Below are 12,687 nucleotides of genomic sequence, written 5' to 3' on the forward strand. Positions count from 1 at the left end.
GGCTGGGTCAGGCTGCTGCTGGGATAGACGCAGGTCATGGTCAGGGTCAGAAAAACCCAAGGTCAAAGACCAAAGAAGTAAAAATGTATTAATTTTGAGGGAAAGGTGGGGATGTGCATGCCAGCCTGTCACGTGGAATGTCAAAGTGCCAGCACGCCACAGTAAGCACTGAAGCCTCAAGTTGGGGCTGAGGCAGAGGCTGGACTCAAACTCAGCGGCAGAATACAGGAACACTGGGAAAGGAGCTTGGTGAAGCAGGATGATTGGGAATGAGTTCCTGGGAGTCAAAAAATAGCATCATGGATTAAGGCTAGAAATTGCAGCATAACACCAGGTTTTAGGAAAATTGGCAAGCTCCCCAAAAACCTTCTGTAAAGATGTACCTACCACTTCTGTTTGTATGGCTGAATTTGGGGCTGCTGCCTGGCTGGCCAGCAGACTTGGGGACTCCTTTCAGTCATGCATAAAAAACGTTGAATTGAGCATAGCTGTGTAAGCAGAGATAACTTTTAGTGTTTTTTCCTAACTTATTGCAGATGCCAAGGTTTTACTCTGTAAGGGGAGTGTGCTACAAAAGGGTACTGTGTCATGGTACCCTTGTGTTCTGGGTATGGCAGATACACTGGCACAGAGGGAAGGAAAACATCGTCACTCTGAGATCGTGTTCTGAGCTCTGATTTTACAAAGCTTAATGAAGAAGGTCTTGGTAGCACTATTTGGAACATAAAATTGGCTCTCTGGGAAACAGCTAAAGCCCTAAATTATTACAATTATTCCCTTGACTATTTCACAAAATTAACTTCATTGAGGAAAAAAGAAGAAAGGATGTGTGAAAGCTGGTCTGAAATGTTAAAAAAAGAAATGTGATTAGCGCGCTTTCGTGTAGATGAAATCAATCTCACTTATGAAGGCTAACTAGCCCCTCACTTTCTTGACTGTAATAACATTCATTTGATCCTGGCTGCTGGCAAAAGAAAGTAGTTTAATAATTAGTGTGGGATGGGCTCATCTGTGGGTGGCTTGTAAGGCGATACCAGGTATCACTGAGGGGAAAATTCCTCTCTAGGTATTTAGACTGTCATATTTTTACCACCACTATCACAGTCAGTGGACCAGAGTCCTGGCTGGTAGATGCACTTGCAGCTCCAGTTTAGCCATGATGGAGTGAATGTAGGATTTCAAATCTGGATTTCCATGGAACTTTGGCTCCAACGAGTCAAGTGACTTGCACTGTATTGTGTAAGGTGGAAACTAAGGAAGAACTAATGTCAAAGACTTGTGTAAATAAATACTGATTCACTGAGCTGTGGTGAATTCTGTTGAAATATTCAGTGTTCATTTGTGGTGGGTGTATGGGAGGGGAGGAAGCAAGAACAGAAGTGACTCAACATTCCTTTAGACTGTCTTAATGTATAACACAGGTCAGAGGCTTTTCCCAGTGGTTTGCAGACTAGACCCTGGGTCACAGGAGATGCATAATCATTTTATTCTATTTAATTTGGTTTTCCATCCCTTAAACTTAATTAATGTCATTAGGTGGGGGTTTTGCCTGTTTTCTTGAATTTTGAGACACATAGGAGGTGCTTTCCTACGATTTGTTTCAGAAGACTAGATGGTATTTTGGTGTATGGATTTAAAAATCTTGTGGGTTTAGAGTGAGATTACCTTAAAAATGTAATCTCTTGCTGGTATGTCAAATTGAGTCTGAGAAGATGTTAAATACAGTAAAATTAATTGAGGGAACATTTGAGAATAAAACAATTTCTTCCTTTCTTTTCTCCTGCCTTTACCCAACCCCACTCCCAGTGCCTTAGGAGTAGCCTATTCATGCATAAAGCTTCATTCTTCTTTCAGGATTGGTATTTAGTCATGTCCTTATATATGATGCTGGCAAGTTGTGAAGGGGCACATCAAAAATTGTAATTTTTATTTATCCATTTTTCTACCTAGTCATTCATCCTGCCTGTTTTTGGTGGAGAGAGCACAGAGTGTTGCCCAGCATGGGATGGGGAAGGGAAACAGGGCTGAGACAAAATCAAAATCATAGAATCATAGAATATTTCGAGTTGGAAGGGACACATGAGGATCATTGAGTCCAACTCCCACAGCACTTGACTTATGTAAAATTTGCATTTTCATTTTAAGGCTTGAATTTTTATTTCATGTTTTGCATAGCAATGATAGCAAATTTTTTGGGCCTACATCCACACCACAGTATAATAAGGTTCTATTGACTGTAAAATTTACTCAAATATTCAGCATCACTTAGGAGAACTGTCAATCCACAGATTTGTTAAGTATGAAGATGTGTAGTTGGTGAGGCTGTTATCTGTTGTCTCTTCCCTTGGCCCGCCCCCATCCCCCCCACCCCCACCCCCTGCCCTTGGTTTCCTAATAACTCTGGTCTCTTGAAAATTTTCTTCCTTCCCCACCCAACAACTGCTTTATAGCCATTTCCTAACCTTATCCTCTACCTACGGAGGTCATAAAAATTGCTAATGGCATCTCTGTTGCCTTCTGTTGTGTGATTCTAATAGGAAACGGATCACTGCAATTTATGGGGTACTTACCCTTTTCGGTACATGATGAATGGCTCACTTCAAATGATGTTTCCTCATTGATTTCCTAGTATTTATCACCAGAAATGACAGAGCAGGAAGAACAGCATTTAAACATGAAGTTGATTTTGAAGATGACATCTTTTCACTACAGTGTGAATTCATGGCAATATAGCATTTGCTGTAGTAGAGGAGCAAAAGACATGAAGTCAGTTCTTTAAATTGCTCTTAAGATTAAGTCTCTTTAAACTCATTTTTTGTTACACTGTATTAGCTTACTTGCCCATTGTTTGGTAGGGAAAGAGAGGCTTACTCCACATAGAGGTTTTCCTCACACTCTAGCTATTTGGTACCATGTTCTTTAGGCACGTACATGTGATATTTATATGTCATTACTCATTTTGTCTGTGTTGTCAAACTCCTTAGGATATTTACTTTTAATTCACAGAGAAATCTATGTGGAATTAAATTCTGTATGATATTTAGCAAGTGACTCTGGAATAACTGTATTTCATGGTCACATTTTATTTTGCTACATGACAATACATTAAGAATCAGAAGAATCCCTCTTAACTTGCTCAATTTCTCTCTGATTGGACTGGATTGACTGCAAAATGGGAAATGTCCCTTTAGTTTCTGCAGTGGCCATACAGTCTTTTTCTGTGTGTTGCTATGTGAATCACTGGACGAGGCCCCATACAAGCAAGGTAGACCCAGGGTCAGACGCAATCCTTCAAAATATAGCTGTTTTTAAATTGACTGGAGTAGAAAATTAAGACATTCCCTTGCTAAGTAGGATAGCTTGTTTCAATTTAGAAGGATATTGCAGTTTTGCTGCTTATACAACTGGCTTAAATTTCATTGACTTGACAGTCTTTGGATATTTCAAACAGTTACAGCTCTGCAGTAAATAATTTTTTTTTCATCTTCTTTAAACATTATTGTTAAAACTTGTTTGCGTTCTTCATTTTCACAGAGTCCAATGTTAGCTAACTTGCTAGCAAAAATGAGGTTATGTAGGTTAGAAAAAAGCATGGAGTTTCAAAGGTCGCCTTGATAGCTACTACTGTAATTAGGTGTACTTTTAAATGGATGTAAACTGATTATTTAAAAACGCACTATATGAAACCATTGAGGTGAAAGATACCTATTCCAGAGAACTTGTTATGATTTTAAGTTTCACTGTGTAACAATGCAGCTGTCAGTTATTTTCATGCGTTACTTATCTGCTTCTTGAGATTTGTGATTATAACTTTGCTCTTTTCTCTCTTATTGTTATGTGCTTACAGATTTTTAGTTTCAAACCATGATGCAAACGTTGCAAGTGAAGAATAAAGTCTGCAGACTTTCAAGTCTGTGCAGTTTCCATTTCTTTCCCTTTTTCTGAAAACCATTTTGTGTAAAACTATAAAGAATCTATTGGGCTTCATACAGATGACTGGAAAAAATATTTCATGTTGTCTGCTTCCATTGCTAAGCATTATAGAATTGGTCTTCAAATATCTCTGGTGTAAACATGCTGAATGTCCAATGAAAAAAAGGCAAATACTATCATATCTCTGCTCATACTTGCTCTGAAATGGGCTTCATATAAAGCACAAATATCTAAATGAAAACACACTTTTTCTGTAAAACCATCACTTCCAACTGCCCTTTCCAAATTTAGTATTATCAACTGTTCTTTACTTAACTTTGTCTGCTTTCTCCCATCCCGCTGCAGTTGCTTTCAAAAGAATGTCTCTGAGATCTGTGTGAGAGGCTTCACATAAAATAACAAAACAAAAAAATTAGCAGCCTTGCAGAACACTAGATTATATGTTTAATTCATGTACTGAGGTAAAAGATGTCCTGTAAAGGGTTGCCTCAATTCCCATAGTGTTCAAGTGGAGCCACCACAGTTGGTGATATATCTACAATCCCTTTGGAAAGGATTAAGTGAGCAAACATGGGTAATTGTGTGAAGAATTGCTGCAGCTTTAGTTCTGTGTAATATCGGAACTCAACAGATAATTGAAAACATACCTTCAATACCCAAAAATATCATCCAACTTGTTAGAAGGCGAGGAATAAACTATGTATTTTTACCTTGGGTATGTGTAAGGCTGCAGATAGAGAAAGGGCACGAAAAAATGTAGTTGGTTTTCTTGACTATACTTCATGAAAACCAGCAATAATTAATTTCAATATATCTGCTTTTCTTTGTAACTTAGTGTTTGGTGTACATACTTGAGTGGCAGAGAACAAAATGTACTTTTTGAAGATAAGAAATGTTCTAAATGTTCATAATGAGAACAGCATGTGCTGAAGAAGCATAAATCATTCAGACACCTCTTTAAATTTCAGCTATTGAATTTAAGTGACTTAAAATTGGGCTGAAGTAATAATATAAAAATATACTGAACCTTTCTTTTTACCCTAAATCCAGCTTTTAGAATTTATGTTCTTACTGTACATCAAACAGCTGTTGTTGGCAAGTTTCTTAAGTGACTGACCCAAATTTGAGTTTAATAGTATTAATAGACAAACTGTTCCCAGTCTTTGCTCTTCTAAACCAGCCTTGTCTCTGACAATGGTAGAAACATCTGTATTTACAGCATTTGCTTTATTCTTGCTGATGGCATGGCCTGCATTTGAAAATTTCAGGTCTAGAGATCCTGACAAGGTCTAGACAAGAGCATCTGAACCCTGATAGTCACAGGGCTGTGATGGGCATGTTCTCAAGGTTGGATCAGTGTTGGGTTTGAATAGTGCATGTTGCTGGAAGATCTGTCAGTCAGGAAATTTCAGAACAAGTGCAATTACAATAGAACTTTGACAGAAATTTAATAAAGTTACAATTGCTCATGAGCATTCAAACATATTTCACTTGTACCTTTACTTCTTTCTTATCTGTGTCAAATTGTTAATATGTGAACATAAGAAATGATTATAAAAAATCTGATGTAAGTTTGTGAAGATTTTAGCAATGCTACCCAATCCTTTCATTACCTTTGTAACATTTAACAGAGCTTCACGGAACTGTAGTCCTCACTGAAAAATATCCACCTGAATTACTAAAATTATGTATGACTAAGAGTGGTAGAGAAACTTGTACAGGAGCTTTGGATATGATGGACCTTTTTCTTTATTCAAATAATTTATACTAATCAAATTATAAATCAGTAGTTTGTAGAGAACTCTAAGAAACATTTGTGTTGTTTTGCTGTTTTTGAGAGGATACAGGAGAGAGACTTGTAATTGAGAGGAATCGTTTTCATCAGTAATTCTACTGGGGGAGGTTTGGTGGGTTGGTTTGTGGGTGTTTTTTTTTGATAGGGAGAGAAATTAGATGGGTAATTTAACAAGGCTGTGTTATCTCTAAATACCATTATACTTTACTACTGGTCATGGCTGAAAGTCTTATGTTACTGTAGTCTAAAAAGTGTTAGGGTTTTTTGGTTTTTTTCCATTGAAGCGGAATGTTTGAGCCGAGGTTTTTGTTGTAAATGAGAACTGTTTATTGCTTTGAATTCCAAAAACTCAGATTTCAATTAATCCATGCTAGCCGTGTACCGCAGAAGAGTGCTGCATTAAGCTTCTAAGCTTCCTTTTGCCTGTGCCAAGTTCTGCGTTGCCAGAAGGTGCAGCTGCATCTGTAAGCAAAAAGTCAGAGGAACTGCAGTAGAGGGTTCAACCCTCCAGTTTGTTCCTTGCTACTCTGTGCTGTTAAATAAGCATGAAATAGAACTGTTTACATGTACTGGGCTTTTATCTGTTTATCCTATGCCTTGTGGCTTTTTTCTTTGTTTTCTGCTGTATCTGAAGTAAGTATTGTTAGTTGTTTTGTTGTTTAGTAACTTCTAGTTTCCCAACATTTTTTTTTGTGGAAAGTAAAAACTTCTGGCATCTAAATGAGTTACCAAAGAAAAAAAGTCGCACAACCTGTCGTGAAACTTCTTCATTGCTATCACTCACCTCTAGGACAGAAATACCTGCTGTTTCCAAAAATGCAAACTAACAAGTATTGGCCTGTTGAGTGTTCAGAGACATGACTTCTATTTCTGTGCATCAGAAATGTAATAATGAACTCCATAAAATTCTATGCTTGGATAAAGTTCATAGCAGGTTCTTGTTCATCAGTACAGTGATGGAAACTCATTTCCTTTGTTCTAGGAAGGGAAACAATTTGTAGTTTCCTACAGACTGGTGAAACTTTCCCTCAGGGGGTCAGCATACAGAAGACATCAGTCAAAATGTTCTGTTTCAGTACTCCTAAGTCATCACGCAACTTTGGGCTGGAACTTCTCTGCTGGAGTCAGCTTTCCCTTTAATGCTCTTCCAGAGACTGATGTACCTATAGGTACTGGTGTAAATAGGACTACACCTCTCTCTATGTGCTACTCAGACATCAGGAAGGGAAGAAGCACTTAAAGTGGTTAAAACTTGTCATGGTGCTGTAAATGATGACTGACTTAGAACCCGAAGCAAGCCAGGAAGTGGAGGTTGTTAGTAAAGAGGGAAGCAAATTTTTTGTCTTCACTGGAATGACTTCCTTGCCCAACTGCCCTTTGGTCTCCTCTTGCATGCTTTAATATACGGACTATACCTCACTGCATCACATGGAGATACTCTGGACCTGACTGAGCTGGCTCTGCAGACGGTTGTACAGCTGTTAGGTGTTCTGCTGGAGTTCCTTATTTTGGCTGAGCTAAACAGTAGTGGGGCACTACCACAGTATGTTACTGCTGTTTTGACGGATGTTAATGCCTTGTTAGACATCTCTAGGTTGTAGCAGCTATCATTCATTCAGCAATCTGTCATGAGTTACAGGCATACTTCATGCCATACCTAAATGCTTCTTCTGATTAAAAATTATTGTGCAGTACCTTGGATTAGCTTGGGTCAGCAGCAGTCAGGTTTCCTCAGTGCAGCGTAGACTGGGATCACTGGCATTAACCATCTTTTCAAGTTTTCTAACAGAAGGATCAGATTAGCAAATAATGTTCTACTCACTGTGGAATACTTTTCTGTCAGTCTCAGAGATGAACTATACTACATACATCCCTACCATGGCCCTGAAGTTATTCTTGTATCAAATGTCATAGCATTTGTTTACAAGACAAATGGACCTCACCTTTTGAAAGAGATTCCTCATTTCTAGTGAAGAACACCTTGCACCCAAACTCTGCTACCTGATGACTTAAGGGCCCAAGAGGTACTTAGCGTGGAGAAGAAAATGTTTTGTACTCACTGCTGTGACAATTTTTGCCAGCAAAAAACCATCCACAGTTCTGTGCGCCATACATTTGTTCTAAATAAATGTGCATATGCTAACAATCTTCTATTTAATATATACAGGGGGGAAACTATCAGTAACAAATGCGCTGCCTTCTTTTAAAGTGGCAGTTTACTGTAAGGATTTTAATGTCCTGATCCATTCTACCGCCAAGGAGAAAACGCATGAATGTGATGGTTCTTAATCTGTCTCTTCTGCAGTGCAATGCAAAGGTACCCAAGCCTGACTGTTCAGAGAAGGGCTGGAGTCTGAAGACACTGATGCAAGGTAGCAAGAAGCTCCATGTGAGCTTCAGTCCACTGCTCAGAATATGCTGCCTGTGGAGCAGCTTTCAGAGCTGTCTGCAGTTGTGAGTGGGCTGTTTCTGCTTCTCAGGCTGCCTCCTGTCTCCAGATATCTTTGCTCTGCGTGTGTTGGGAAGATAACAGCCGGGTTTGGGCTGTATGTCAGCTGTTTCAAAGGCGCATCTTATCTTTACATGGGCTGCTGCAGGTCCCAATGCTCTGCCATTGTACCACTGGTGGGGAGGGAACTATTCCTTTGCTTTCAGGCATATAATGCAAAATTCAGCAGTTAGATACTGAAGTTGTTATATTTGTTGTTAAACTTCACCTCTGACCGAGAGACCTCTAGCTTGCTTTTAGTCTTCGCAAATAAGGAGAATATAGACCTGTCAGATTAACAGTGCTAGCAATTCTTGCATAGTTGAAGGATCATTGAAAATAATTCTTTGCAGTCCTCCAGTGATCTTTTAATGCACTTGTTCAGTTCCTGTGGTCCAGTAATACTCTGTATTGTGGCAGTAAACACTTGATAAATTCTTGCCTCTGACTTGACAACAGAGGGACGAGTGCTCAGTTGAGGAGCAGAAAGCTTTTATGGAGAGAAAGCTATGTGATCTCCTCTGGGGAACTCACCTTTGGCTGGCCTGGGCATTTGCAAGGTTACAGCGTATCATTTATTGATCTGCTCCCCACCCCCAGTTCTGGCTTAGCATTCCCAGTCTTAGGAAAACGTCATGCCAAGAGTCTGGGACTGCAGCCCAAAAAAAGTGCTGTCATTTCTGACAGCAAACAAGGTGGCTTGGTTATGAGGGAAGGGAGCTTTTCTGATAGCCCATACTGGGGGAGAGGGGAGGAAAGAAGGAGGCAGTCTTGTATTTTTCACATCCCTTAAACCAAGATCTGTATTAGGGGTGCTTGATATTGGGATTAGAGCATAACTTCAAATTTTGCACCCTGAGGTCCCCATATTCCTTCTGTTTCGCATATCCTTGTGTTCTGCAGCCCTTTGTTCATGCTCACCTTTCCCCCGGACTCTGATTGCCCAGCCTTGCTATCTTGTGTCTTATCAACCCCAGTCTAGTCCCTCCCAGTTTAGAAAGTCTCCTTTCCTCTTTAGCAACACACATCAGAGACCCCCTTCTACTCCCACCTACGCCTCTGTTGCTGTCCCAGCCAGCTTTCTCTCTGCATTTAGCCACAGGTCTTTGTGTTTGGATGGTCTGTTCACCCATGACAGTGTTGCCCATCTCTGCGCCATCTGTCATATTGGTACAAGTACCTCTAGTTCTTCTGTCAATTCCTGCAGCTGGCTTGGAAAACTGCATGAGGAAAAGCAGGAGGCTGCAGCTGGCTGTTCGTACTGCTGCCTTAACATCTGCAAGCATAAAATGCTAGCAAACAGACAGGGAGATTTTTCTCCAGGTTATGGCCTACAGTCGTCTTTGCAGAAGGAACATGCCATTTTTCACTCTTGCTCTAACATAATGTTTCACTTACAGACTGGTATGGTATCCCATGAAATTTCATGCAATTTATGCAAAGAGCACTGTGTTTGCTTTTTGAATGGCTGATTTTAATCAATTGATTTTATACATCACAGAGAAAAATACTGCTAGATTTTTTGGTGTAACTGAAAGACAACTGCTTGGAGAACTGGTCTGAGTCAGATAGCACGAACAAATATTTTTATGGAGAGGTACGTCCTGAATGAAGCAGTCAAGGTCTGAGTGGCATAGCTAAGCCCAGGAGATACTGAGTTCCTGTGACTTGGATAAAGCTGCCTTTCTTGGTAACCTCAGTAAGAGAACACAGATTCTTGTACACTTTTGCTTTAGTTGTTACACTGGTGAGACAGAGGTCTGTACAGATTGTGGCCTGATTTATATTTGAAATAGGTCACCAAGAACTGAGTTAGACATGCCCTAGCTGGGAGCAGTTTCCAGAGTGCCATGCCCTGGTCCTCTCTGACCTGGACTGGTTTCCTCCATGACCAGCAGTTATCAAAGAATTAGAACTTTAAAAGGAATAATTAACAATTTCCACCCTCATTGTGAGTGCAGAAAAGAATTAAATGAACATATAATTATGCCCAAGTCTTTTTCTTTTACTTTTTGGCGAAGGTGAGTGAGATAAGTGGAAAGAAACTACAAGATAGATCTAAATTTATGTAATGTGTGTGTAATTAGAAGATGTATCTATATATGAGAAAACAGCAATTTGCATATTAAATGCCTGGTTTTGAGAAGCATGCAGAATCTTCTTCTTTCCATCTACACACGTTCTTTGTTACACCAAATCAGTATTCTCAGTATCCTCAAAGATATGTTAATAGGGTAGAATTTGGTATGGTTTGTAGTACATTGTTATCCTCCTTTTAGAAAGCATCTTATAATGTTTTCCACTAAAGAATTGAAATTGCTCACAATCTTAACAGGTAAACATATTAGAACTTGGGGGAGGTAAGGGAAGAGAAGGAAATTCCAACTGCGTTATAAGAAAAAAAGATTTTATTTTGATTTATTAGGAATACCTAGCAGGCCCATGATTGGGAGAGAAGGAAAGGAGACCTGGGTGTATGATCCTGCTCACAAGGGAGAATGAAAATGGAAGTAACCATAATTCAATTCAGAATGCATAGTATGTACAAAACCTTTTCCTTCAAAACTTCTACCCTTTCAGTGTGCAGTAATGCTGACTTCATCTCTGCAATTTGTCTGGATATTAAATCAGATCAGCGTAATTAGCTAACTTTACTTATTAGCTTGAGCTGACTCTGGTGGTACAATGGTTGAATTGGTTGCCATTATATTTGTTTAACTGCTGTAAAGTAAGTTTCTAACAATAGGTTCCTACACTTAAATAGCACTGTTGAGCACTGGTGCCCTATCAATCAGTCAGACCTTTCCCTCCTGCTGTCTGCTCTGATAGACAGTTCTGCTGATGTGGGGACTCTGGAAGAAGAGATCAGGAAGAAGGGATGATGGATAAAGACCATCTCCTGTCTTGGGAGGAAATCAGAAAATAACTTTCTTTGACTATCAACAAGCTGCTTTGTCAAGGTGTCAGAAGATTAATTATGCTCATGCAAGAGGCAAGAGCAACTCCCCCTGTTCCCGTTCCAACCCTCCCCACCCCACCCCTCCCCACCCCCGGTTTTGGTGTAATGGGGTGGCATTCTTCTGAACTGCAGCAGAGAATTGCAAAGAAAGAGGCTTAAGAGATTTCAGTCCCCTAACATCACAGTCCCGTAAGCATTTGTAAAGCTCTTAAGCATACATCCATGATACTGTGAAGTTCTGGCAGTAATTGATTAATCAAAGTATTTCTTTCAAGTGCAGTATGGACTTGATCTCATGAAATACTTGGTGCAAACTGCTGTTAAAAAGTCTGTCAGCATTATGGGTAGTTAGGGTATATAAAGATCAAGCTTTCAATGAAAAGAGATGCAGAAAACCTTTCCACAGCATAACCATGAAGATGAAAACATGTATCTATCACTCGTTCTTGAAATTTATGAAAGGGAAAAATCTCCAGTAAGTGTTTGTGGTATTTTTTTTTATTGGATCTGAGCAACTCTGCTTAATATTTTGCTTTATCCATTGTCTTTTTGTACCTTTTTGAATAAAGTAAGTGTATAGTATAACAAAAAAATGAACCATCTTACATTTTAAATTAATCTTTTGGGGAATAAATAAAATGTGCTAACTTGAATTCTCAACAGAATAGGTTTAGGTAAAAAAGAACAAGTGTGTTTTTCTCTTAAAAAATAGTCTTGAAAAACACTACTTAAAACAAGGCCGTTTTGACTAAGTCACTTCATACAAGCGAGTCTCTTCAAAAGCTCTTTAAATCTTACACAAACTATGTCAGTAAAAGGACTCCTGTTTTGCTTGATCTATGACTTAGTCCTGTGCTCAAAAAAAAAAAGAGAGCATTTTTGGGTAATCTGTTGATTTGATATAATTTTGGGGCTTTTTTTCCTGGAAGGTGTAAAGTCCTGAATTAATAAAAGGGAATTGGAGACTTAAAGAGCCACATCATTTTTTGGGGTTGGTTTCTTTGGAATAGTTTTACTATTTTTAACATTTGCAATGCTAAACTATGAACAGTGGCGTTTTGTTGGGGGTTTGGGTTGGTTTGATTTTTTTTTTTTTGGTTTGGTTTTTTTGGTGCTTCTGTGCAGCCTTTCTTCAGATTATTAATAGTTTAAGATGTGTTGAACTCTAATACGCTATAGTTGAAATTGTAACAAACCCAAACATTTTAAACCTGGATGTGCCTGACCTTGAAATGCTGCTGATAAAAGCTAATGCTGTTAAATTGCATGCCAAATTAACCCTCATTTCCAAATGCTTTGTGTGTGTGTTTCCTGTAGGATAGGCTTTGATCCCACCAAGCAACACTTCTTTCGCAATCAGTTATTTTTTAATGAAGGAAAATCAATGAACAAGTTTCAATGCCTGATTTCAGTGGTAATAAAATGAAATGCTTTCTTTTGCATCCTTCTACCTCTGTGCTTTGTCTACTGTATCAAATGCCTGACAGGATACAGTGTTTTGGTTTGGAGGTC

The 12,687-nt window shown here is 39.0% G+C and overlaps 1 protein-coding gene across 13 annotated transcripts in view; it reads left to right on the forward strand.

The window, feature by feature from the left end:
- GREB1L (GREB1 like retinoic acid receptor coactivator) overlaps positions 1–12,687 on the forward strand; it is a 144,937-nt gene that overhangs the window by 35,333 nt on the left and 96,917 nt on the right. The gene's annotated exons all lie outside the window — the stretch shown is intronic.

Source organism: Falco naumanni, chromosome 3 (assembly GCF_017639655.2).
Source record: "Falco naumanni isolate bFalNau1 chromosome 3, bFalNau1.pat, whole genome shotgun sequence".
Taxonomy (NCBI): Eukaryota; Metazoa; Chordata; class Aves; order Falconiformes; family Falconidae; genus Falco; species Falco naumanni.